At 45.0% G+C, this 26,020-nt stretch overlaps 1 pseudogene; it reads right to left on the reverse strand.

Annotated features, from left to right (window-relative positions):
• Positions 1–8,955: 8,955 nt before the first annotated feature.
• Positions 8,956–25,077, reverse strand: LOC128848962 (DNA topoisomerase 1-like; annotated as a pseudogene).
• Between the last annotated feature and the right edge of the window lie 943 nt (positions 25,078–26,020).

A 26,020-nucleotide genomic window follows, 5' to 3' on the forward strand; every position in this document is an offset into this window, starting at 1 on the left:
AGAAGCAAGGGGGCGGAGGCCAGGCCACACCTGGCTGTTTGGGGAGGCACAGCCAAAAAGTTTGCCAGCCCCTGGGCTAGATGGACCACTGGTCTAACCTGGTATGGCCATTCTTATGTTAGACTGTCTTATATTGTCAGAACTGCTTTTCATGGAGTTAGTTGACAGCTACAGACAGAAGCACTTCTGCATTGTGCAGCATGTTGGCATGTGCACAATTCAGTTTGAGCACAGAAAACCTGGTTGAAATTCACCCTCTCCCCCAAGCACTTTTCAAAGAAACAGGGCACAGAGTTAGCCTGGGAACCAGGGGGGGAGGGGAGAAGGAGATATCAAAGGATACAGAGAGCTAAATGAATATAGAAGATAGGAAGAACCAAGAGTCCACCTCAGATTGATCCTTCAGGGTATGCTCACTTGTTCTTAGTAACGGTCTGCATCTAGAGTCACAGAAGAAGGCAAATAAATATCCAAGGATCATGACCAGCATACTTTAGAGGGAAAGGGCTGTGTGTGCGCGCTCGCACATTGAATTCCTTATTGCACCTACTGAGACACTTTCCGATTGTCACTCCTTCATAATAATTGACTACCAGAGTTAGGAAACAGGACTGTTCACATGCTTAAAGTTAAGCACATGCACAAATGTTTGCACAATCAGTGCCTTAATCATGTTATGCTACATGTAAAAAACCCACCCTGAAACAGATATAGTACCAGATAAAGCATATGATATACTGAGGGGAAAAAAACAGAACAAAACACCTTATTTTTCTCCTGAGCAATGCCAAAGCTCCTGCTACATGACAGACCAAACCCATTAGCAGTCAGACCCGGGATGCATAAAATAAATAAATAAATAAATAAAAATCCACATTATTAATGTGACTTAAAACGTGACTATTGATGACAAATAAAGCAGAACTTTACTATAATGGACAACACTGGGATCTCCAACAAGTCAGGCAAAAAAATTAATCAGCTTCTTATCAGAGGGTTACAAACAAATGTGTCATTTTAATAAGTTTGATATGCATACTATACAAGTGGACACCGGTGCATCTTGAGAGACAATTAAACACTGAGTAGGCTTTTCATCATGTCAAGATTCACTGCAAGTGTCTCTTTTCTCTGCCAAATTGATAGTTTTATTCCTTACAGAGGAGGGCTGAAGAGTCTCGCTCTTGCCTTCCTCGGAGTCTAAATCCTCCCATATTTAACATGTCATTTAATCAAAAAATAAATTCTAAACCAGACCCAGATCTGTAGGCAATTGCTCCTCAAGTCTTTGAGCACAGCAGGGATGGTAGCAAGCAGGATAATTAGAGCACCTTTGATAATCTCATTTTAAGTGCTTTTAATTTTATTGTGCGTACAAGGTCTTCATATTGACTACATATGCCTGCTTAAAGTCATTTGCCAGAATCATTTCTGAATTAAAAATTTAGAGTATAATTTAAGATTTAATACATTATACACAAAGTTTCAGTAGTGGGAGTCTTGGGTTCTTATCATATAGACATATGGAGCTCCAAACAAGTTACTTAGCCATCATTACCTTATTATTATTGTTTGTATTAAAGCAGTGGCTGGAAGCCTCAGTCAGGATCCGGATACCGTTGTTTCATGCTAGAGCTGAGCACATAATTGATTTCCAAACTAGAAAACCCAAAACAATTCAGTTAATTACAAACTGAAACTGACTTTGTTTTTTTTTTTTTTGCTCATTAATAAAAGTCATCCAGCTCAAAAGGGTGTTTGTTTAGAAAATGCTGCTTTGAAACGTTTCAATTTTTGCAAAGCAAATCATTTCAACATTTCATACATTTTCACGTTCAGTATTTTCTTGGCCTAAGCTACTTGCCGAAATTTTCCCCAAATAGGTTTGTGCCCCCCAAAAATGCATTTTTGGCAAATTTACTATTTTCTTAAAAAATGTACAGTGTAGAGAACAGAGCTGGGCAACAAACACATGGTGAGACACAGTTCCTCCATAAACAGCTCAGTCTCATAGAATAGTAGGTCTGGAAGGGACCTTGAGAGAGAGTCCAGCATCCTGTGGCATTACAATGGCAGAACCAAGTAAACCTGGACTGTCCCTGACAGGTGTTTGTCCAGCCTGTTCTTAACAACCTCCAGTGATGACAATTCCATAGCCTCCTTTGGAAGCCTGTTCCAGAACTTAAACTATCCTTATAGTTAGAAAGTTTTCCCTGGTATTTAAATTGAAATTCCTGGTATCTAGATCTCTTTTGCTTCAGATTAAGCCCATTACTACTTGTTCTACCTTCAGTGGACACGGAGAACAATTGATCACCATCCTCTTTACAATAGCTATTAACATATTTGAAGACTGTTGTCAGGTTCCCTCGGTCTTCTTTTCTCAAGTCTAAACATCAAAAAGATCTCACAAAACTAAGTGATTGGGCAACAAAATGGCAAATGAAATTTAATGTGGATAAATGTAAAGTAATGCACATTGGAAAAAATAACCCCAACTATACATACAATATGATGGGGGCTAATTTAGCTACAACAAGTCAGAAAAAAGATCTTGGAGTCATCATGGATAGTTCTCTGAAAATGTCCACGCAGTGTGCAGAGGGGGTCAAAAAAAGCAAACAGGATGTTAGGAATCATTAAAAAGGGGATAGAGAATAAGACGGAGAATATATTATTGCCCTTATATAAATCGATGGTACGCCCTCATTTTGAATACTGTGTACAGATGTGGTCTCCTCATCTCAAAAAAGATATACTGGCACTAGAAAAGGTTCAGAAAAGGGCAACTAAAATGATTAAGGGTTTGGAACGGGTCCCATATGAGGCGAGATTAAAGAGGCTAGGACTCTTCAGCTGGGAAAAGAGGAGACTAAGGGGGCATATGATAGAGGTATATAAAATCATGAGTGATATGGAGAAAGTGGATAAGGAAAAGTTATTTACTTATTCCCATAATACAAGAACTAGGGGTCACCAAATGAAATTAATAGGCAGCAGGTTTAAAACAAATAAAAGGAAGTTCTTCTTCACGCAGCGCACAGTCAACTTGTGGAACTCCTTACCTGAGGAGGTTGTGAAGGCTAGGACTATAACAGAGTTTAAAAGAACTGGATAAATTCATGGTGGTTAAGTCCATTAATGGCTATTAGCCAGGACAGGTAAGGAATGGTATCCCTAGCCTCTGTCAGTCAGAGGGTGGAGATGGATGGCAGGAAAGAGATCACTTGATCATTGCCTGTTAGGTTCACTCCCTCTGGGGCACCTGGCATTGGCCACTGTCGGTAGACAGGATACTGGGCTAGATGGACCTTTGGTCTGACCCGGTACGGCCTTTCTTATGCCCAGTTTTTTAACCTTTCCTCATGGATCAGTTTTTTAAACCTTTTATCATCATTTTTGTTACTCTCCCCTGGACTCTCCAATTTGTCCACATCTTCCTTAAACTGTGGTGCCCAGAACTGGATTCAGTACTCCAGCTGAGGCCTCACTAGTCCCAAACAGAGTGGGAGAGTTACCTCCCATGTCTTATATACAAGACTCCCAGACTGATATTATACCCCAGAATGATATTTGCCTTTTTCGCAACTACATCACATTGTTGACTCATTGTTGATTCAGTTTGTGATCCACTATATCCCCAGATCCTTTTCAGAAGTACTACCACCTAGCCAGTTACTCCCCAGCTTGTAGTTGTCTGTTTGATTTTTCCTTCTTAAACATAGTGCTTTGCACTTGTCCTCATTAACAGTCTAAATAGACATGATGGACAAAGAGTAGGAAGGGAAACAGAGGCAAGTGAAGCACCTTTCCCAAGATAACACAATAGGCTAGCATCAGAGCTGAGATTAGAAACCCAGGTGTCCTGACTCCGAGCCCAGTTTCCTATTCTCTAAAGCAAGTCAGATCACATTGGTAATGTTTTCATGGTAGCTTTTCCTGGTGTAAGACATTATGCAAGTTGCAGGACAACCATGAATGTGACCCATTAAATTTTCACTGCTTTGCAGAGAAGTCAAAATCTTTCACAGGCTTTTCTTCATTGTTCCCATTTAATACCTCCTCCTAATTCTCCCGCACATTGGTTTCTTACTAAGGACATAGCAAGACTTGAGGCAAATGATTATGTTCAGATCTAAGCTACAAAGTTTTGTCTGCCTAGCTCTGTTGGTTAGGGGTGCAGAAACACTACATCCACTAGTGACATAGCTATGTGATAACTCCCAGTGTAGATACAGCTATGCCAACAGAAGAATGTAGACGAGGCCTAATTCTAGATTGTTATACCCACTTGGAGAGGGGTGGCACACCTCTCAGGAGTTCCCCTTGGTGGCATGTGTGTGCGCCTGGCCTTTCTCTCCCTGTAGCCCTCCTTGGGCTCAGGTCCTTAATTAGTCTTATAGTCTTCAAATGGTCTCAGTCCTGGTATTGAATCATACACCAGGGTGACCTCCATGGAGTCAATGTCCTTGCCCTCTCTAGGTCTTTCTGGCCCCCGCACTCCTGCTGGGCCCCTAACAGAGTTCAGCTCCCCTTCTGGGATGAATCAAAGTCCTGGTCACTTCCCCCGTGGTCAATTGAGGGGACCCAGGCCCAACCACTACTTCAGGCCCCAGCCCAGGAACCCTATAGATATCTGCCATGTCTCTTTATCTATGCTGTATCGCTGCTAGAATTGCCTGGGCTACTTCCCCACAGCCCCAGCATATTCTTCACCGTTACCTAAGGGCCTTGTCCTGGTTGAGTCCCAGCAGCCAGCCAGGAGCTCCTTCTCACTCCCCACAGTCTCTGCCAGCACTGCTTTGTTGGAGGTCCTGTAGTTCCCTCCCTCAGTTAGGCACACCTCCAACTCCAGCAAGGAACTGAACTCACCCTGGCCCTGCAGCTCTTTTTATACTAGCCTGCTGGGCCCTGATTGGCTGCCTCCCCTGAAGCCTCTCTAGGCTGCTTGGAGGACCCTACTCTACTGCCGGAGGGTCTCAAAGAGTCTGGAACACCCTGTCACACCACTAATTAAAGTTGCCTGAAATTTAGAACTCTTTGGGGGCAGGGACAGTCTCTTAGAGCATGTCTACACTAGAGAATTAGATTGACCCAATTATGTCACTCAAGGGTGTTAAAAATCCATACCCCTGAGTGATGTAGTTAAGCCAACCCAAGTCCCAATATAGACTTTGTTAGGTCAATAGAAGAATTCTTCCCTGGACCTAGCTATTGCCTCTGAGGGGGGAGGATTTACTACAGAGACAGGAGAACCCCTTCCTCTCTACAGCAAGTATCTGCACTGAAGCAATACAGTGGTGCCGCTGTTACTTTTTAAGCGTAGATATAGCCTCACTTTGTGTTTGGGCCCTGTACAATTTCAATTACAGCCTCTGAATGCTACCGAAATAATAGGAAATGTATAATTTGACAAATTTAGCCTCCTCCATCTCGGGGAATACCTGGAACCAGACTGCAGTTTCCTTAATATTGTCTATCATGATCTTGCTTCCAAATGCTTTAATTGATGGGTTGGTTACAAATACTCAGAATTAGAGCTGTGATTAGTTGTGACTGGTTGGCTAAGTTCCAGGACGGTGTTTCTTCTCCTTGATTAGCTGACAGCACAAGCGATCCGGATGCAAGTTGAAGATTTAGTTTCCACAAATGATTGCACTTTGCTCCCGTAGCTCAATTACTCAAACGTTCATGGAAAGAAAACACGAACGGGGCACAAGCCTGGATGCAGCAAATTCATTTCAATGTGCAACTGGTTCTGCAGTAGCCAGAGCCTTCCGGAGCCTCGGTGATCGATGTGAAAAGAATGGGGGAGGAGGAATAAAGGCAACCAAGCTACCTTTGTGTCCCCCTGTATTCTGGGTCCAGCTCCTGGTCGAAGTAAGTGCAGCCACATGAGGATGGTTCAACTTATACTTGACTGCCTATAGCCTGAAGGATCTGTTCCAGAACTATAATGAGAATACAGCAATGCCCCTGATCACACCCCTTCGGCCAGAAGTTCTGCAAGCTTTATGGGGGGGCTGTCATGTATTGTAATGAGCAGGAACAATGCAAATTCCCACACACTGTCTCTACACATTTATTTACTGCCCATGCCAGTCCCATTTTAGCAAACACTGTTTTTCCTCCCGCCCCACCAAGCACTGAACAAATTGTTGCTTCTCGTAGCACACAAAATTAAAAACAAAGGTGTATTGAAATTGAGGCATATTTAAAAACAGGTTGGCATTTCATTCCATAATTTATCTTAAAAACTATGAAATTGCTCCACTGATGGCAGCTAACCAATTAAAATGTGCAATGTTACATTAACAGAGCAGCATCAGTCTGTTCCAGCATGGCTCGGTTTAAAGTTCGGTTGTAAAACCAATTTACATGCTATCCCCTGGGCCACCATTTCAAATGCCAAATGCTAACACACCGCACTGAAACTACATTCGCCGGTAGGACTGAGCAAATACTCCAGGAAAGGTAAAGATTAGAATTCAAAGTCCACTTCTGTCATGTCTGTTGCCCAAGTAACTTTATCTCGATGGGTTTTGCTGTAAATTTTCCCCAGTGGAACACCCCAATTTACATACCTGGCAAGAATTATTACTTAACATTAGTATGTTCACACACTAGGTATGCATGGAGCATTACAGAGAGATTAAAGACACTGTTCCTACTACCCTGGAGATAACTGAGCTCTTTGAAATCGATGGGAGTTTTTCAAATGGGACTTAGGCCCTGATTCAGAAAAGCCCTTGAGCTTGTGCTTAAGGGCCCTTTGAAGCTAAGGAAGGACTCCTATTGAGTTTGATGGGCTTTGGATAGTATCTTAAGAGATGAACAGCCTCTTACGAGTAAACTTGTCCCTTAATGAAGAAGTCTGCATGTAAACACATCAAATGGCCAGTTAGACATATAATGTGCCCGTTGCTCAGATATACACTTTAACTGCATGCACAAATGAAGACTTGCTCCCGCAAATGCTTATTCATACAGATAGCCTACAGACATAGGTGACTAGACCTTACTCATTCAAGCTAATGCTATTGAAATAAGTTGGCCTGATCGCAGCTGTATATTCCCATGGAAATAAAAGGGGCTACTCATTTGAGGATTTGCAATACCAGGACCTATGAGCACAAGGGTGCGCACGTTTTTGTTCACCGAGTTCTGGAAAATCCAGGCAAGAAAGTTTAAGCGATTCACCAATGTTGCACAGCAAATCAACTGCAAAGCCAGATTTAGAATTTAGGATGCGTCCATACTGTAATAACGGGGTGATTTGCAGCTTGAGCTGACATAACTGAGCTAGCTTGGGTCCCAGAGTAGCAAAGCTGCGGCAGCACAAACTTCAGCACAGGCTGCTCAGAATCATGGGTAATTACACCCAGGACTAGCCCATGCTGAAGCATGCCTGGGACTTCACTACTTTGGGACCCTAGGTAGACATACTCTTACACATTTCTGGCTGCTAGTCCGAAGGTTAGTCCAATAGACAGGTCACCTTCAACATTTCCATTTTAACGTAGCAACTGCAGAGTTGTCACCATATCATTCAGGTTGCTCTTATATGTTCTGCACAGATGATCATAGAATCATAGAAGATCAGGGCTGGAAGAGACCTCAGGAGGTCATCTAATCCAACCCCCTGCTCAAAGCAGGATCACCCCCAACTAAATCATAATTCATTCACTATTCTCCGCTTCCGATAGAGGAAGCAGAAGATTGAAACCACACCACCACCACGTTACTCAAAACTTCTGCAGTCACCAGTAATTTACACTGCTAAAAAGAGTGCTTGTTTGGCCTGATCTACACCACAGATTTTGTACTAGTATAACTGTCAGCTAGGGGTGTAATTTTTCACTGCTATACTTGCACCAGTACAACCCCTTAGTGGGGATGCAGTTACACTGGTATAGCCATGCCTGTTCAAAGATCTTCGGTGGTGTGCTGGTGGTTACCTAGTACTACAACAGACCTGTTTGTTCTAGTGTAGAACAGGCTTTTGGCTGGGATGCTGTCTTTTGCTAGGAAGATCAAAACACCCCAGATCCATTTAGCCGAGTAGTCTTGTTGAAGAACTTGGAACAGTCATTTCCAGCCTGGCTTCCTCTACAGCAGGGGTCGGCAACGTTTGGCACGCGGCTTGCCAGGGTAAGCACCCTAGCAGGCCGGGCCAGTTTATTTACCTGCTAATGCGGCAGGTTCGGCTGATGGTGGCCTCCACTGGCCGCGGTTCGCCGTCCTGGGCCAATGGGGGCGGCGGGAAGCCGCGGCCAGCACATCCCTCGCCCGCGCCGCTTCTCGCCGCCCCCATTGGCCCGGGATGGCAAACTGCAGCGGGGGCCGCGATCGGCCAAACCTGCCGCGTCAGCAGGTAAATAAACTGGCCCGGCCCGCTAGGGTGCTTACCCTGGTGAGCCGCGTGCCAAACGTTGCCGATCCCTGATCTACAGAAATTGATTCAAGCAGACTATTCCAAATGGCATTCAAAAGTGAAAGTCTGATGCGTGACCGTCTCACTACACAGTACAAGCCATATTCCCATCTCACTTACACTAGTGCAAAAAAAGGAGCAACATATCAGTGGAAACCCCGGGTAAGTTGGAGGAGAATCAGGCCCTATGTAGCTAGATATACTCTATTAAATACATTGACATGAATAGCCTGATCCTATCATTTTCAGTTCCTTTCTATCATTCTAGCTGCCCACCACTTGGCCTGGCTAGATCCTGACTGAGGAGCCAGAACTCGGACTGAAAAGCAGGACTATAGAATCAGACCCTTAACGTATGGGCTGTGATTATCTTTAAATAATTGGATAACATCTGATATTCTGTTTCTTAGTTCATCTTGGTACAGAAGTGGAGGCAAAGTGGCGATCCAGGGTCACCTCACCAGACACTCTGACGGGAACACACACCCCTTTCTGAACCTACGATCCACGAGCACCTTCAGCTACCATTGCAGGGTAATCAAAGTGTTGTATAATCGAAAAGTCTGGGCTGTCAGACCTTCCATCAGAGCCTGAAGGTACTTATTAGACAATGGGGTCTGCAATCAAAATGCCATAAATTAGCTTTCAGGATCCACCTCCACTCCACCTCCTCTACTTAGTCAAGTGGGTTCCCCAAATCATCAGTTAGCAGAAACTCAGCAAGACGATAAGACGGCAGGAACCTTCTCCTGTATTTTCCGGAATAACTCTAATACCATAACATTTTTCATCCTCTACTAAGTAAATCAGCAGAGCCCAAACTCTTCTGAGAGCTATACTGGCAACTTTCCAGGAGCCTGCGAGCTGCACCAAGACTGTTCAAAACATTGCAGTTGCTCTCACTGTCTCTCCCCATGATGGATACAGGACCTGGAATGCAATGACTCATCTGGAACCTGGACTGCTGGGCTGCTCTATTCATTATCACTTATATTACAGCAGTAGCCAAAGCACCCCTTGTGCTAGGTGCTGTACAGACATGGCCCAAAGAACTTACTGTCTAGAAGATGCCAGCTAGACAGAGGGTGAGGGGAAAGGCTATCAGAGACAAGTGTCTGATGGAGATGATGGATTGGCACACAGTGCTAGTGACATGCTTTGTTCTTATTATTGGGCTGGGGCAAGGAGGGAAAGCTGAGGATAGCAGCAAAGGGACCAACCACCAGTCAGCAGGCAGAAAATAAGCGTCCGGAGTCCCACTCGTAAAATACAATTGGCTGAAATTACTGGTATCCAGGGGCTGTGACAGCTCATGGGGCAGGACCTTCCTCACTCCACTGTTTCATTGCATCTGTCAGTGGCCAGCAGGTTCTCTGCCTCCATCCCAGCAAGTTCCTGCTTTCCCACCCATAGTTCAGGTGGCAGGCTTGGTGGGTGCTTGGGACTTAGTGCTCAGAGGAGAGGTAAAGGAGGGAGACTGAAGATGGGGCAACCATGGACTGCCCTTTGCCTTGTTCTGCTCTGAGGAAAGGAGAATGAACCTCTCTTTTTGTTTGACCTGCTCCCCTCAATTTGAGAACAGCCATGACTGCTGACTCACTGAGCTGCTGCTGTATGCCAAGGGGGTTGCTTCTGTTTTCACCGGAGTTGAATGAAGATTCTTGGAATAGGGAGGACAAAGGAAGTTGGCCCAAGGGATTGTGGGATACATTTGGGACTCCCAGAATTTGAGTCAGGGGGCTGCATCTACACTGCAAAACAATAAAGCTTGAAACCTGGGTCAGGGCTTGAAACCTGGGTCAGAACTTGACCTGGGCTTGGACCCGCCAGCCCCGCAGAGTCCTAGGAACCAAGGTCCAAGCCCAAATCTGAGATATGTGTGTGTAGATGGAAGGGGGTTGCAGTCTGGGCCCAAGCCTGTGTCTAAGCCTCGGCTTCCATAGCGGTGTAGACATAACCTTAGTGCCACTCACCAGGAAATACATAGTGGGTTTGAGAGAGGTGATACTTCACACTTCACTGCAATCCCACTTCAAGTTTGGCAGTTTTAGCATTTTTCTGTGGAGCTTTATTTATTTATCGGTGTTCTGGTGTTTGGGGGTTTTAGTCTTTAAGAATCCAAACCTCTCCTTAGGTTTTGAAGTGTTTTGAGATGAACTCCTTCAGCCACGAATCTCCCAGTGACACTTTGCATGGTTTTTCCACACCAGTGGCTTTCTAATAGCAGGAGAGAGGAAAGAAGTGCTCCATAAAACAGCATTAAACAAGGAGGCTCAGTGATAATTAAAGTGGGACCATAGATGAGGGAACACTGGGTAAAACCTGCAGGAACATCTCTTTGGGGTATTTCAAACAGCTTTCTGAAATAACATTTCTGTCTCTTTCTGGAGCTTATTATACATTTGCTGCACATTAAGCAAAGGCTAAATTAATTGGAAGAACAAAGGTAATTTGTTGAGGGTTAGAATGAGGCCACGGATGCTCATTTCCTTCATTGGAGAAAAACATTTTTCTTGAACTGATCTTTACTGAAGACCTATCCTGAATTTGGCATCAATGGGGAAAGGGACATGAGACTAGAACCTGCCTCTGTCTACCCCCACCAAATCATGCATGGATGTTACTCCCCCCCCCGTTCTGCCTTCCATCAAGCCTGGTGACAAGATAAAGCAGCAATTGAAGAGTCTCTTTCCTGCCTCCTCTCACCACCTGGCAGTAGACTGCTTGGATAAGATCTGCCAAATTCACTATGTGAGCATTAATCATCAGCACCACGATGGGTCTGCGTGAGACCCGTACCAATGTTCAGCCTGTCAAATAGATCATCTCCCTCTTGCTTGTTCTCCACAAGTGGCTGGAGATTTGTAAACACCTTATTAAAACAGAACAGAATATCATCCGTCAGCACATCCTGAAGATGGACTTTGAGTCCTGGGGTTTGCATTAGTAAATACGGCACTTGTCAACAATGGGTTATTGCTCAGCACAAAATAGCCAAGCTTTATCTTTTTACCCTTTGCAAAATCACTGACTGTTTTTTATTAGGTCATTGACAAATGGCAGAGTCAAATAGCTCTGCATAGCCCCAGCATCCCAAGGCAAAAGAGGTGCCTGTTGAACCATTTGCCCTTCTGGGCAAATTATTATTTAATGTATTACTGTGTCTCCAGCTGAGATCAGGGCCCCAATGTGCAAGGTGCTGTACACACACACATAGTGAGGCAAGCCCAGCCTGCACAGGGACTGTTGCACCAGTTTAACTTAAGGTGTGATTCCAAACCAATTGAGTCCAACTGAAGAAAGTGCAATATAGACGGATTTCTTTTTAATAGTGGCTTATTCTGATTTCCCTTAAACTGATTCCTAATCTACTCAAACCAAGTGCAAGTAAGTTGTTTTTAAACCATAATAAGCATGCCTGTACCTTCGTCACAGGTTGGACTAAGTCAGCTTAAAATACCACTTTAAACGGACACAGTTTGCTCGCACAGATGAGCCCACAGACCCTGCCCCCAAAAACTTACAATATAAATAGACAAGCCAGATGAATGGGAACCAGAGGCCCAGAAACAACTGGTCCAGGATCACCTAACACATCAGAGGCAGAGGCACAGCCAGGAACCCAGATGTCCTGACTCCCAGTCCTGTGCCCTTTCCCCCAGACCAAGCTGCCTCCTCAATATTTATAGCTGATTTACCTTTGCTTTTACCTTCTTTTCCACAGACACTGATGTACTATCAGATGGATTCTTTACCCAGGAAATCAAATTCAACCACGTGTTTCTCCCCATTGAGCTCCAGATGCAATTAACGTGCGCTATTCTCCAACAGCATCTGCCATCTCCCCTTCTTTTTCATTGCCTGCTCTCAGAGCCGCCTTACAAACAGGACAGCATTCCTGTTGCCTTTAGCCCCAGTACATCATGCTACAGTGACATTACATCCTTCTTTACTAGAAAGGGGACACGGAGACTTTTCTTAAAAGTAGCTGCGTCTCTTTTTGGGGTCTTTCTCCTTTATAAACTCCTCTCCAAATGCAGAAAGAAAATTTAAAAAGAAGGCTTGGCCACAATTCAGGGTCATTTTGTTTATGCCAGTGTTTATCTAAACTAAAACTCAAATCTGGGAGACCTTCACAGATATCATCATTCAGCTTTTCTGGGGAAGACTTTCTGGCCCAGGGACATTGTTAATGGAATGTAGAAGGGGTCACTTAATTTGCCACTTAATATCCAACCTAGCGAGCTAAGGCTGGCCCTGTCTAAAGCTGTTCAGTTGTTTGTGTGAAATGAACCTAGTGACATCCACCAGATTAACTCACCACTACTTTGCTTCTTACTGGAATCCCAGCAGGGAAACTGAAGTCACACAAAGCCAGGAATGCTGACTCCCAATCCAGCGCCGAAGGGGTGTGAAGAATGAACACGCCATGACAGATTAACTCTTCTAAAATTTTTTAGTCAGTATGTTCAGAGTCATATAAACCCTTTATCTTTACAATCAGATTGAGTTTGCTTCAGGCTAAAGCCTCCAGTCAGGTCAGTTAATATTCAAAGGCATGATGCTAAGGACACGCAAAGGGCAGACAGCTCTTGGAATGGGGGCAGGAAAATCTGAGGTGGGAAAGGTGAGACGATGGATAGAGAAACAAATAGAGCACGATACACTTCACAGTTGTCAGAAGAGAACAGGATGGAAATTATTTATCCAAAGCCCTGAATGAATGGATTTGGGATAGAGACAATAGAAAAGGCAGGAGGGCCACCACATTGTTGAGGGGCATCTGATATGATAAAAAGCTAGGCACATCAAATAAAGCAGGAAAAGTACAATAGGTCTCTGAGTGAGGAAGAGGAAAGTAAGGAGAGGACTCAAGACACTTGAAAGGGAAGACTGCAGCTCTGATGTACTCTCTGCTAAAGTGGGCAAGGAAGAACAGCACAAGCTGGGACAGGGCATCCATCTGTAGAAACAGAAAAACTAGATTTATTATGCAGAGCGTTTTTGTTCTAATCTGATCTCTGTCTTTCCTAAACAAATCTTGTTTCTAATTTAGATCACGGAGTTTCAGGTCATTAGGGAATGTCTCACAGGCTATCCTGGACAACCTCTAGGCAGAGATTTTCAGAGTTACTTAATTAATGGGAACAGGGCACCCAGATCCTTTAGATTGCTTTTGGAGTCTCAGCCTGAAGCTCTAAGAAGATACATTAACAAGAGGTATAGAGGGAAGGGAGATGGGAGCATCTCAGGATTCTCAGTTGAATGGGCATAGACTAAGGACTCCTCTCTTGAAGCTGTGCTCTTGCAAGCTGTGGACTGATGGGTGTACAAAAATTGTCTACTGATCACAGACAAGCTCTGAGTTTTAGGTGGCAATCCCTAGAGTTGACAAATTGACAGGCAGGGTAAGGAATCTTCCACTGCCATTGACAATGCTCTAACAGCTCTGTGGATAAATACAGGACTTTCTCTTCCAGGTTTGTCAACCTAGGACCTGCCACAAACACTGTATTTTGTTTCCCCACCTCCTTGCCCTTTTAAATTTGACAACGCAACTCAAGGGGTATGTTATGTTCACCGAAAACACACAGAGAAGGTAGATTAAAAACATACAACACTCTTTCAGGAAGGTTGAGTGTAACTCTTCTTTATTTCTTAAAATCCAAAACCTTAACATGCAAGAACCAAAACCAGAGAGAGACAAAGCAGAGAGGTACAACTCAACCCATCTTGCTGTAGGCTGGATTTTTGCAGACTGACTGCTGAAAGACCTAGATTTCATGCTTCTCTACAGAGCCCTGTAGCGTGCAAGTGGGAACAGGAAATCATCTGAGAAGTTAAAGTGATAGTTTATCATTTTAACACTGTTTTCAGTACACCACAGGGTACGGAATCAGTCCTGGAAAAGCACTGTGAGGAAGGACAAGGGGAAGCAGAGGCCTGGGAGCTGAGAAATCTGGATTCTACACCCAGATTCTGGTGGAAACTTACTCTGTAACCTGGCCCATTACTCAGCCTCCTTAGGCCTCATGTCCCCCTAGCCGGGAAATTCCTCATAGACATGATTCCAGGATGAAGTCCTTATTTCCTTAGGCTTGAAGGCACCACAGAGCTGCAAAGTATTATTACAGATCAGTGCGCAAGAGAAGACGAAGTAGGAAAGTGGGCATCAGCCATTGCCAGAGACACCTTCCTGTCACCCCAGGATGGTGAGTTAACCTGCCAGTCTGCTCAGGAGGTACACAGGGAGTCACAGCTATAACACACGAAATGTGCTATGTCCCCCTATTACAGCTGCGGGAGAGGTGGGACTTTCTGAATTCTGAACTTTGGAATTATGAGAGGGGTCCTGAGGGGTCAAGCTGGAAAAGAAGTTGGCACAGCCAGGCAATGTCTCTATAAAACCGGTGCCCATTTAAAAAGGGAGGGGGGTGTGGGTGACGGCAAAGGGAGGTGGCTGGGGACAAGTTCAACTGAACAAGGATGGAAAGAGTAACCTTTGGTGAGTGTCAACTGAGGTGATGTGGATCCATGCTAATGAAGGGGCTTGAATTATTCATGTGCAATCCATTGCAAAGAAGGTTCGCCTAATAACCTTTCACAGTATCTCCCTGGGGCAAGAAGTCTTGCAAGAGACTTAGATTTGAAAGGAAAACAAAATAATTTGGATCCTCCCATTCCCTCCCTCCCATGCCTGCTTGGTGGTTAAAGACAGGGCTGGAAGCCTGACATCTTTCTCCAGCACTAAATTCACTTCAGTGGGGGAAAAGAATAAAAGGGATAACATTACCTGCTAAGAACTTCACACGTCCAATTGTGTCCGCAGCTATTGCAAGTCATATGATACAATACATAAAGTGCCCACTGACCCGATGTCTGCCTCTAACCTGGCACAGGGGAATGAATTATGGACACAGCCTTGACTTTTAAAAGGATGACAAAGGATGCCCAGGATTGTCATTTCTTGTGGATGGATGGAAAGATCCCCAATATCCGGCTGCCCTCCATTGCTATCAAAGGGCAGCAGGAAATGCAGACGCATGCAGGCAATTCAGTGTAATCATTTTCCCCAAAGGGCAAGCGTGCACTAAGTCAGGAGACCACTGCAGGGGGATTGGCTGCACAAAACATTGGTTGTCTCATTTGTCCTCGGTTGTTGAGAAATCCAGAGGGCAGCACTATTTGTAATTGAACCATTGTGGCCTGTCCACATATAATACCCATCACATGCAAACCGGGACTCCTGAAATGCCCATCCCATAGCACCCAGCACTATGGTAGGGAGCCAAAGATTTGAAATAGGGTGCATGTGGGATGACGATTACATTTATTTATCAAAAGCAACATCTTAGCCTCCAGTTCTCCATTCAGAAGTTCTGAGGTCAGTTTATAATTGATAACTCCAGGTTTGCAAGGGACAGAGATACACGTAGTTCTACAGTGAGAGACAATTGAGCAACCCCTGGTGGAAAACTCCTCAAACCTGAGAGATACCATATATGCAGTGCCATTAAGAGACCTACAGAGATGTGTTGATGTTTGTAACTGTCCAATGCTCTACCAAACAATGGGGGACAATTTTTATGTGAATGTAGTGCTCATGAAAGGTTCTGAATTGACAACCCTAGAGAATGAACCCCCTGTTAGTCCACAGAACAGGTATGGTGGCATGGCAAGCTTCCACCATATTGCCACACCTTAACATGCCCTAACCTAGATGGACCCTCTAAGGCAGGGGTCAGCAACCTTTCAGAATTAGTGTGCCAAGTCTTCATTTATTCACTCCAATTTAAGGTTTCGCATGCCAGTAATACATTTTAACGTTTTTAGAAGGTCTCTTTCTATAAATCTATAAAATATAATGAAACTATTATTGTATGTAAAGTAAATCAGGTTTTTAAAATGTTTAAGAAAGTTCATTTAAATTAAATTAAAATGCAGAGCCCCCCCGGACCGGTGGCCAGGACCCGGGCAGTGTGAGTGCCACTGAAAATCAGCTCGCGTACCACCTTTGGCACGTGAGCAATAGGTTGCCTACCCCTGCTCTAAGGATATAGTTCAGTCTCCGTGTTCATTCTGCTCTGGGTTTCTCTTCGGAGACTGCCAGCACTGGTACAATCAGCACTAGGAGTGTCCTGATTAAGAACCACCAGGTTCATATAGGTCATCCACTCATTGAATGGATGTCAGATAGCAACAGATCTTGGTCATTCTTAACCTGGGCTTGATTTGAACAACTAAATTGGACTGGAACCAGAGATGCATGGTTTGTAGCCCATTATCAATCTCCTTTAGCCTTCCATTCCCCCCATCCCCTCTGGGCCTCAGCCATTCTGTTTCAAGATTACATTCTTGTCAATAAAAGTACAACCACTTGATGTTGAAACTTCATTTCCTTGGACTTCCAGTCCAGGCAGTACTAAGCTCCAATCCTGTCCACACAAGTCTTCAGTTTTCAGGCAATTTCATACTTTCCCCAGTTCTTTTCTCCCTAGTAACAAAGAAATAAAAGACTGAATAAAGGGACTGCAAATATTATTTCTCTCTCTCAAACACATTTGAGATGGGACCAAACCAAAAACCCAGCTCCAGATATCCCCCATCTCTTGGAGGTTTGGAATCCAGGATTTGGATTTCATACTCTTCTGTCTGGCACATATAAGAGGTCTCAATATTATGGTAGTGAGGAGTCATCTCTCTAGTGAAGCAAATCAAAATCTCTGGATCTGAGCATCCCCAGGATTGGATGTGTTCAGCCTGCAGGTCCAAATATTGTGACTTTGACTGATCTCCAATATATTCACATAGGCAAAATCAAGTATAAGGTGGATCTTACAAGGGGCTGCTAAGTACTTGTCAAAATGTAGCAAATTTCTGTGCTCCCTTGGAACCATAAGTTACCTTTCAATTTCTATTTCTTGAAGGAGATTTACGAAATTATGAAATATTAAATATTCACAAGTCACAATAGCAGCAGCTCGCAATCCCCGTTTTTAATTTACTGGGAACGCTTCTGCAAAGCCGCAGAGCTTCTGACAGAGCTGGAGGCGGCTGGTGCCTGCACACAGCCACTAGATGGAGCCACCGTCATTCATCAGGCTGGAATTCAGGGACGGGGATGAACTGTTAGGAGCAATAGAAAAAACAGTCTCTGGTGTAAATAATACATTTGCAACACTTGTAGCACATTTATACACTGGGAGCATTCTTCAAATACAGCTGGAATCTCTGCTATAATCAAAGGATATTGAGTACATTATGCAGCTTAAAATAGACCCCGAGACCAGTTACTATAACTGTCGTTCATCTGCAAGGAATGTTTTACTAAGGGCATAAATAGTTCTTACTGTCTGTCAGGGGTTGATGTGGATCCTGGAGGGTAAATCTTAGCATCTAGCTCCCCTTTGAATAGATGGCTTCATTTACAATGCACAGGGCCCAAAGCAAGCCCTAGTGACTAATATTTTCAGTGCTAAGCTCCAGGACACCAGTGTACCAGAACCATTGGACTGAAGTATTAGTTTGTGAAGAGATGCTCTAGAAAAATGGACAGACACCGGAAGTCGCCTAGTTCAGATGTTCTGCAGAGGGATTCACAGCAGGGACAGGAAAAGGAAGGAAAGCGGGATTATTTCAAACCCTATTTGGAACATATTTCAGAGAGCGCTTTTTAAATGAGCTCCATATGATCGGAGCTCATCTGTGAATCTGATACTCTACAGCATAATCACCACTAAAATAGAACTGAGCAGGGTGAGTGCTGCTGAAAATCACTGGATGCACAGACCTAGAAATTGGACTACACTCATTATCCTCAGTTCAGGCCCATTATCAGCCGTATCTCATATTTAGATATGCTAGTGCCCAAAGGCCCTAAATAGCAATGAAGCTCTATTGCGTTAGATCATGTAGCGATACACATGAAGACCCAGTCCCTGCTCCGAAGAGTTTCCAATCAAATTTGGCTTTGGCTCTGCAAACGTCCGACCAACACACAGCATCTGAACTGAGCAGCTTTCTGTGTGCGTAGACGAAGAGAATACACAAGGATGTGGGGTTCAGAAAGGTTTTATTGGCATGGTATTGGGGCTGACAATCTTTCTCCATGCTATCCCTGGCCAGGAGAGGTTAGCAGACTCTAGATATGAGATTACTCCCACCAGAGACAGGAGAATGCTCCTCTGGATATGTCTACACCTCGTGCTGAGGGTGCGATTCCCAGCCTGAGGAGACATACCCGCGCTAGCTCTTACTGAGCTAACACACTAAAGATAGAATAAGCTGCAGCAGCACAAGCTGCGGGACGGGCTAACCGCTCTATGTAGATATATAGTGTCTGGGATGGGCACACGCTGGAGGTGGCTTGCCTGTGCTCCAGCTCGCACTGCTCAGCTACGTTTCCTTTTTAGCTCACTAGCTCACCGAGACCTAGCTCAAATACATCTCCTCAAGCAGGGAATTCCATCCCCAGCTCCACGCGTGGACATCTCCTCCTCCTCCTCTCAAGCTGAACACCACTGAACAGGGTCTAAAGAGAACTTATTTAAGCATTCAGGCACCCGGCCCATTCACACTTTGGACCTTTGTATAGAGATTGCCCGCCCACTTATCCATTTTGAGGCTATTTTTATGATACGGACACTTGAAGCAAAATCATCATCATGCGTGAGGTCAAGCTTCTGTGTTTGCTGTGCACATCGACTCAATACCCATGTATCTTGGGCTAAGATCAAGTTTGGTACCAGTCTGGTATCCAATGTGTCCTCCCTCTGAGAATTACAATGAATTCTGAATGGCAAGATTAAGAGGATTTTTCCACCTCTAATTCCTATGAATCTATGTTTCTTGTTGGCTTTTTGTTTTTTTAACCCTGGGGCATTACTAACCTTCATTTTAGAGCTGGCTTTCAGCATGATGTACCTGACAGATCCTTGTACGTTTTTTGTCCAAAAAGCCAACCAAGTGACTGTGTTGTCATGACTAACTTCTTTTTACCTGTGTCCCAAGACTCTGGAATTCCTAAGTGGGGGAAAAATGCGAGAGTCAATACAAGTACTATTTTGTGTGTTAATTATTTCTTTAAGTCACTAATTTAACTCCCACAGAATACCAGAGGGTTTGTGCATGGAGAAAGGAAGGTTAGAAAAAAAAATCAGCTTGTTATGAAAATGTGCTAGACCCAGAACAAAAGCCCATAAAGGAAAGGATTAGAGAACGGCTGTATCATTTTACGTTACAGGATCTGCTTCTGCTGATAAAATGTTCAGACACAAAGAACTTCGAGGAAATCAATGGAAATCATTTACTGTCTCTTTTTCAGATTGGAACAGCAATAGATAACGGAAAAGACTTTTGGAGCAATAAGTTTAACAAGACCTAATCTGCAAACAGAGACTAGTTCAAGAGATGTGTGTTTTAATCGAGTTTTGATTTGGTACATAGAAATGCACACAGCGTGGTTTCCCCAGGTAATTTTCCATTTGATTTATATACAGGTGCACTAGGAGTTTATTCTCTTCCCAAGCTTGTTAATTTGTCAATTGTTCATTTTTAAAGGCTTCACTGTATTTCTGTCTATGTTTTGGGGTGGCGTATGTATAGAGACAGTTATTGATATAAGAGGTATTTGTTTCATTGCAGACAACCATGCTAGCATGCATTCGACTTCTGAGGAGTGCTGTGGGAAGTAGCTCACATGGAGTTTGTACAGAACCAGTATTTCCCCACCAACAATCTTTCCTGAAATCTCAGGTCATTCATTGTGTTTCATGTTGGGCTTGAAGAGGCTGAAAACATGAGGGAAACTTTTTCTTTCAGATGCTGTAATCTCCTGAGGTGGGCTGGGCTTCCAGTTCCCAGAGAGACTTGCTCTCAGGTCAAGGTGTGTGGGGGAGAGCTAGAATGGAGGTGGAGTGCAAGTGACAGCCAAGACCAACTGAAAAAAGAGATGTGCTAGAAAAAAAGCCGGTGGTGGGAACAAAGTGGCTGGGGAGAGAGTTCAGAGAGAGAGAGAGAAAGAGACTCAAAGTCCACCGAACAAGAAAACACAGGGAGCTCTGAAGATTTTTCTCCAGTGCTGCTGCTAAAGAGGAGATATGTGAGCAAACCAACAAGAGGCTGTGCCTGCGAAAGCTAACAAACAGAGCGAGCAGGCGGCTTTTGCATTTGCTAAATGAAAAGTGAATTTGCCCCCTTGGCAGAGATTTGCAAGCTCTCACTTCTCTGTAGCCATGCTTCCCCTCAAGCATGGTACAGTTCAACAGCGCAACTCAAAGCAATGGAATGACATGACGTCCAGCAGATGGCGCTATTGGGTAAAGCACATCTTCAAAAAACAAAACAAAACAGAAAACAAAAGCCCAACAACTTACCAGCTTACAAGGCATGGCAGGAAGCCTGCATATTTTACTCTTAATTCACAAAGGATAACAGGGAAACAAGTGCAGTGCCCGCCAAGGAGCACAGAGAAGGGCGTAAAAAAACCAAACAGATTAATGAAAATAGCATCATGCCATAAAGAAAATGCCTTTTTTTTTTTTTTACCATAAAAAGACCATCTAGAACAGGGGTCGGCAACGTTCGGCACGCAGCTCGCCAGGGTAAGCACCCTAGCGGGCCGGGCCAGTTTATTTACCTGCTGACGCAGCAGGTTCGGCCGATCGCGGCCCCCACTGGCCGTGGTTTGCCGTCCTGGGCCAATGGGGGCGGCGGGAAGCCGTGGCCAGCACATCCCTCAGCCCGCGCCGCTTCTCACCGCCCCCATTGAACCAGGATGGCGAACCGCAACGAGTGGGGGCCGCGATCGGCCGAACCTGCCGCATCAGCAGGTAAATAAACTGGCCCGGCCCGCTAGGGTGCTTACCCTGGCGAGCTGCGTGCCAAACGTTGCTGACCCCTGATCTAGAATAACTACTTGCACAGGTAATTTGATCAAGACCTTGTTCAGAAGTGAGGAATTGTCCGCAGTCCTCCTTCCCTTAGCCACCCCGAAACAGAAGTCAGAAATGAGCAGCTTCTGATCAAATACCATATGGAAACCATATGCAATGATTCATTCCCCACCACTAAATAATTATTTTTCCTGGGATACATATAAAGGCCACCGTCTTTCCCCACCTCACCCACTCAAGGGAGGCATTGCTCCCAAAGAACGAACCAAGGTAGGAAATTGCTATATTGTGAAGCCTAATTAAGTAGCAATTTGGTTTGTACAGCTTAGCCAGGTGTCTCAGCAATAATGATAATTATTTATAAAAGCACTTCACTTCTATAACCCTCTGCTTTCAAGGATCTCAAGGCATTTTACATAAGAAACTAAGTATCATTAGGCTGATGGCAAAAATGGGGAAAGTTTTGTCTTCATTGCCAAAAAGGTGCTTTTCTTTTGACAGTGAGATAATGAACATGCAATAGCTCTCATGCTGCAAAACCCTAGTGGAGACCAGACACCTGTAGCTTTTACCAAGAGGTAGCTGGATGAAGTTAGCAATGTGCCGTGTGCCAGTGGTTGACTGCACATGCTTTTAACCTATAGTAGAAGCATTACTATTATTTATATTATCATAGCACTCAGGAGCCCTGGTCACAGACCAGGAATCCATTGAAAAAAAATTACAGGACCTTGCCTCCACTAGGATTTTAGAACAGGATAGCTAATAAGTATTAGTTAACAAATGGTAGAAACACACTTTATTTTAATAAAATAAGCAGTGAGGATAAAGTTATTGATCATTGATCATTAACAATTTGTCAATAATGAATAACCAATCAATAGCCAATGACTGATGAGAGTTCTCGATTTGATTATATATTTAGTTGGTAACCTAGTTTGCATTCAAATTCATTTGATAATAATGAACCTTGGTTAAGTCAGCTTTGATTGACATTATAAACCACACAATAAGTAAAGACAGCACATACACAGAGGGACACACAGTTACCAACAGCTGTAGACGATCTTCCCTGTAGTTTCTGACAGTCTGCATTCAGCCTGCCCATGGTCTTACTTCCCCTGTGATTTAGGGGCAATTATACTCGTTACCCTTATTGTGCATCATTCTGGTCCTAATCTATTTCCTCTTTTTGGCACACACTTCTTGTCTTGGGTTATTGCCAAGATTCCCTGTACCACCGCAACTCCACACCTGGTGGTTAGTCAGTGTTTATGCCTTCTGGGGGGATAATTTCATCTGTTATACACCCTGAAGCTAGTACATTATAAAATATATATAGATCTGAAAACAGCTTTCAAACTAGGTTAAGGGTTACTGCCAGTAACATTCCACTCTGCATTAGACATCTTTATCTAATCTGCAAAGCATCTTGGGAAACTTGCTCCAAGGCAAGCCTTAAAAATCTTTCTTGGCCTATCTTAAGTGTCAACAAGCTTAAGACACAGAGGAGTTGCGTAGAGCCAGCTCTGAATCCCGTTGACTTCAGTGGAGTCTACTGACTGAATGAGGCCCTAAATGACCTGCTGTGATGGTGCAGAAAAACTTCACACCAGCAGAAGAAGGGTTAAGGAGAGCCTATGGGCCCAGCTAGCCTAGACCACCCCAGCAGTACCTGCAGCCAGTGCCAGGACTGGAGGGGGAAGAAAAGGAGAGAACCTGGCTCAATTTAGGGTTGCTTGGCAGAGGTAGCACTGCCTCTTGGTATGAGTGGAGCTTCACTACAAGTCCGAAGGCCAGGACAATTATCGGGGAGCAGCACTGCATCCGAGACAGCTGAGGAGACTAGGGAGCGCCCAGCAGTGAGTGACCTGTACTCTTTGACTGTAAGGATATTGTGGGGCTAGGCCCCCCTCCAACCTTACATCTGCCTTGCCCAGAGGGACCTGGGACTGTGACAGGACAACACAAAGTCCAGAAGGGGGCGCTATTCCAGGTGAGCCCCTACAGAGAGTTTGGGCTGTAGGAGCAACATTCCAAACTGAAGGGATATCAGTAGGAAATGCAGGGCAGTGGACTTAGACTCTGCTAGGAGGGCCCTGCAGGTATTGCTTCACACAGGGGTGGGGCCTGGTAGAGAGGGAGGGTCTCAGGTCCCCCTACCATATGCTCTTAAGGGCTCAGGCCCAGATGCCATGGGAGGCCAGAAGTTTCTCGGTCTAAGATCAGGAACCAGGGATCACTATCACCTGGTCAGGGAAGTAAGGGCTGGACATCTGGTGAGCTAACTGCTAGGCCGCCTGGCCCTCTGAGCACCCTACCACAAAGTGAATTTGTGACTGAACCAGGATTAGAATTTAGGACTAGGAGTCGATAGTACTAACCAATGAAGCACGCTGCCTCCTCTCATTGCTGCCAGGACAGGCAGTTACCTTTGCAGCATGATGTCCATTCTTTCTGAATGGATCCCCACCACTATCCGTTATCCAGCCAGTCGTATTGTGCACTTGCAGTGAAAAAGCTAATTTCCCCAGGCAGCTCCTTTGCTGACCTCTCAAAATAACAGAGTCAAGTGGGGCCACCTTGCCAGTTGCCAGAAGAGCTGCTCTTCCGTTCATTAACGTGGGGGGAAGTTAATACCGTTCCTCTAATTGTTAAGAGCAACTTTTAAATTCATGTCCTGAGAAATAACTTTGCAAAAACAATAAAAGAAAAAAAAAAAAAAACCCAGCAGGCTCCGAAGCCTCCAGTCCCCAAAGCGAGAGTCAATTAGTTATAATCAATTAAATAAAATTAAAAGAAACCAGGCCACCTGGGAGCGGGAAGGACAATGATATATGAAATATCCCTCTAGGCACATGGGTGGGAAAGAATCACCAGTGAAGGATTTTTTTTAAAAGGAAGCAATTTTAAAAAAAAGGTAAATTTACAAACTCTCCTATTTCAGTGAGAACAGAGTATTCCAACACATCAGGCCCCGAGGCCTTTGTAGAGACTTTTTCAATTGACTTAATTTTTCTGCCTTTATGGATGGTTTCTGGTGGGCTTAGGGAGGGAGTTAATTCACAAGGTCCCCAGCCTCAGTTTGCCCTACTTTGCAGCCCCTAGTGCATCTGGCGGCACCTGTTCTGGAATAGGAGGGTAATTTGTCACTCCTTTAAACTGGAATGTTTTATCTCCATTAGATTTAAGACTCCTGCACTGACAGTCCTGGATACTGAAGCCCACCACATGAAGTGTCCAACAAGAGGTGATGGATACCCACAGCCAGGGTAGAGGCACTGCTCTACTAACGTGTTTCACTCCTAAACTAGATAGATCCTCCGTGACACACAGCCAGCAAGAATGTCAATTAGTGCCAGCCTTGGTGGTGGGTTTTGGAATCACTGTAGTCAGGAGTGTTTTTTTTTCTATTCACACTTTACAAATTGCTGTCGCAGTGGCTAATTTCACACAAAGCCTTCAGCTCCAGACACCTGGTTAAACTCACACATGAAAAGTTTGCTGGACACAGTGAGATGGGAAACTATTAGCCACAGTTCATAGATGGGGAAGTTGAGGCACAGAGTAAAGGTCTGCTCGAGCCTAATTTTAAAGCTTGACCCAGACTCAAAACCAAGTTGAGGACAACCCAACCCCAAACCGAGAGTCTCGAGGCTTTTTCACATCCCCACCAATCTGCATCACCACCACGGCTGTTGTCACCTCATCCTTGAGGGTCAGCCTGGGTGGGGGCTTCCCACTCTCCATGCACTGTGCTCATGATCGGTTTCTGGCCACTTTCTGTTGGGGGGGGGGGTGTCAGTGAGGCGGCAGCTGCGCGCCCCACTCCTGCTGGCTGCTGCCACCTCCCTTGCACGTGCTGTGACTAGTCAGCACACTCACTCCACTGCACATGCACAGTGCAGCGAGGTGGTGGTGGCCAACAGGAGCAGGACATGCAGATGCTGCTGCGCTGACCCTGCAGGGAGGAGAAGGTGATCACAGCCTACCCAACTCAAGAGTGTTGGGTTGCTTTCTGATCTGATCCAACCCAATCAGAACCCAACTCTTATAGTAATCGGGTTGCTCTGGGTTGGGGTCAGGTTGCAAGGTTCTAGCACAGAGAGGTTAAGTGACTTGTTCAATGTCAGACAGAAAGTTCATGGCAGCAGGGCCGCCCAGAGAGGGGGTGGAGGGGGGGCAAGTGGGGCAATTTGCCCCGGGCCCCACAGGGAGCCCTGGCCCGGTGGCGGTCCGGGTCTTCAGCGGCATTTTGGCGGCGCGGGGCCCTTCAGTCGCTCCGGGTCTTCGGCGGTATTTCGGCGGCTGGGGGGCCCTTCAGTGCTGCCAAAGACGCGGAGCGACTGAAGGGCCCCCTGCTGCCAAAATGCTGCCAAAGACCCAGACTGCCGCCTGGTGAGTACAAGCGCTGCAGCGCCCCCGCTTTGCCCCAGGCCCTCTGAATCCTCTGGGCAGCCCTGCATGGCAGAGCTGGAACTGAACCCACATCTCTCAACTCTTACTTCTGTTACTTCTTACAGGACCATCCTTAGACAGGCATTGCATTGCCTTGAGTGGTGTCTTATCACCAATGTCGTTCATCCAGCCCTGCCGTTTCTACAGGAATGACTAGCTCATAAGGCACAAGTAACTTTCACTCAGTCCACAGCAGGTCTTTTTAATTGAGAACAACTGCCTCAGAGTACCTTGA

Source organism: Malaclemys terrapin, chromosome 14, assembly GCF_027887155.1.
Source record: "Malaclemys terrapin pileata isolate rMalTer1 chromosome 14, rMalTer1.hap1, whole genome shotgun sequence".
NCBI lineage: Eukaryota > Metazoa > Chordata > Testudines > Emydidae > Malaclemys > Malaclemys terrapin.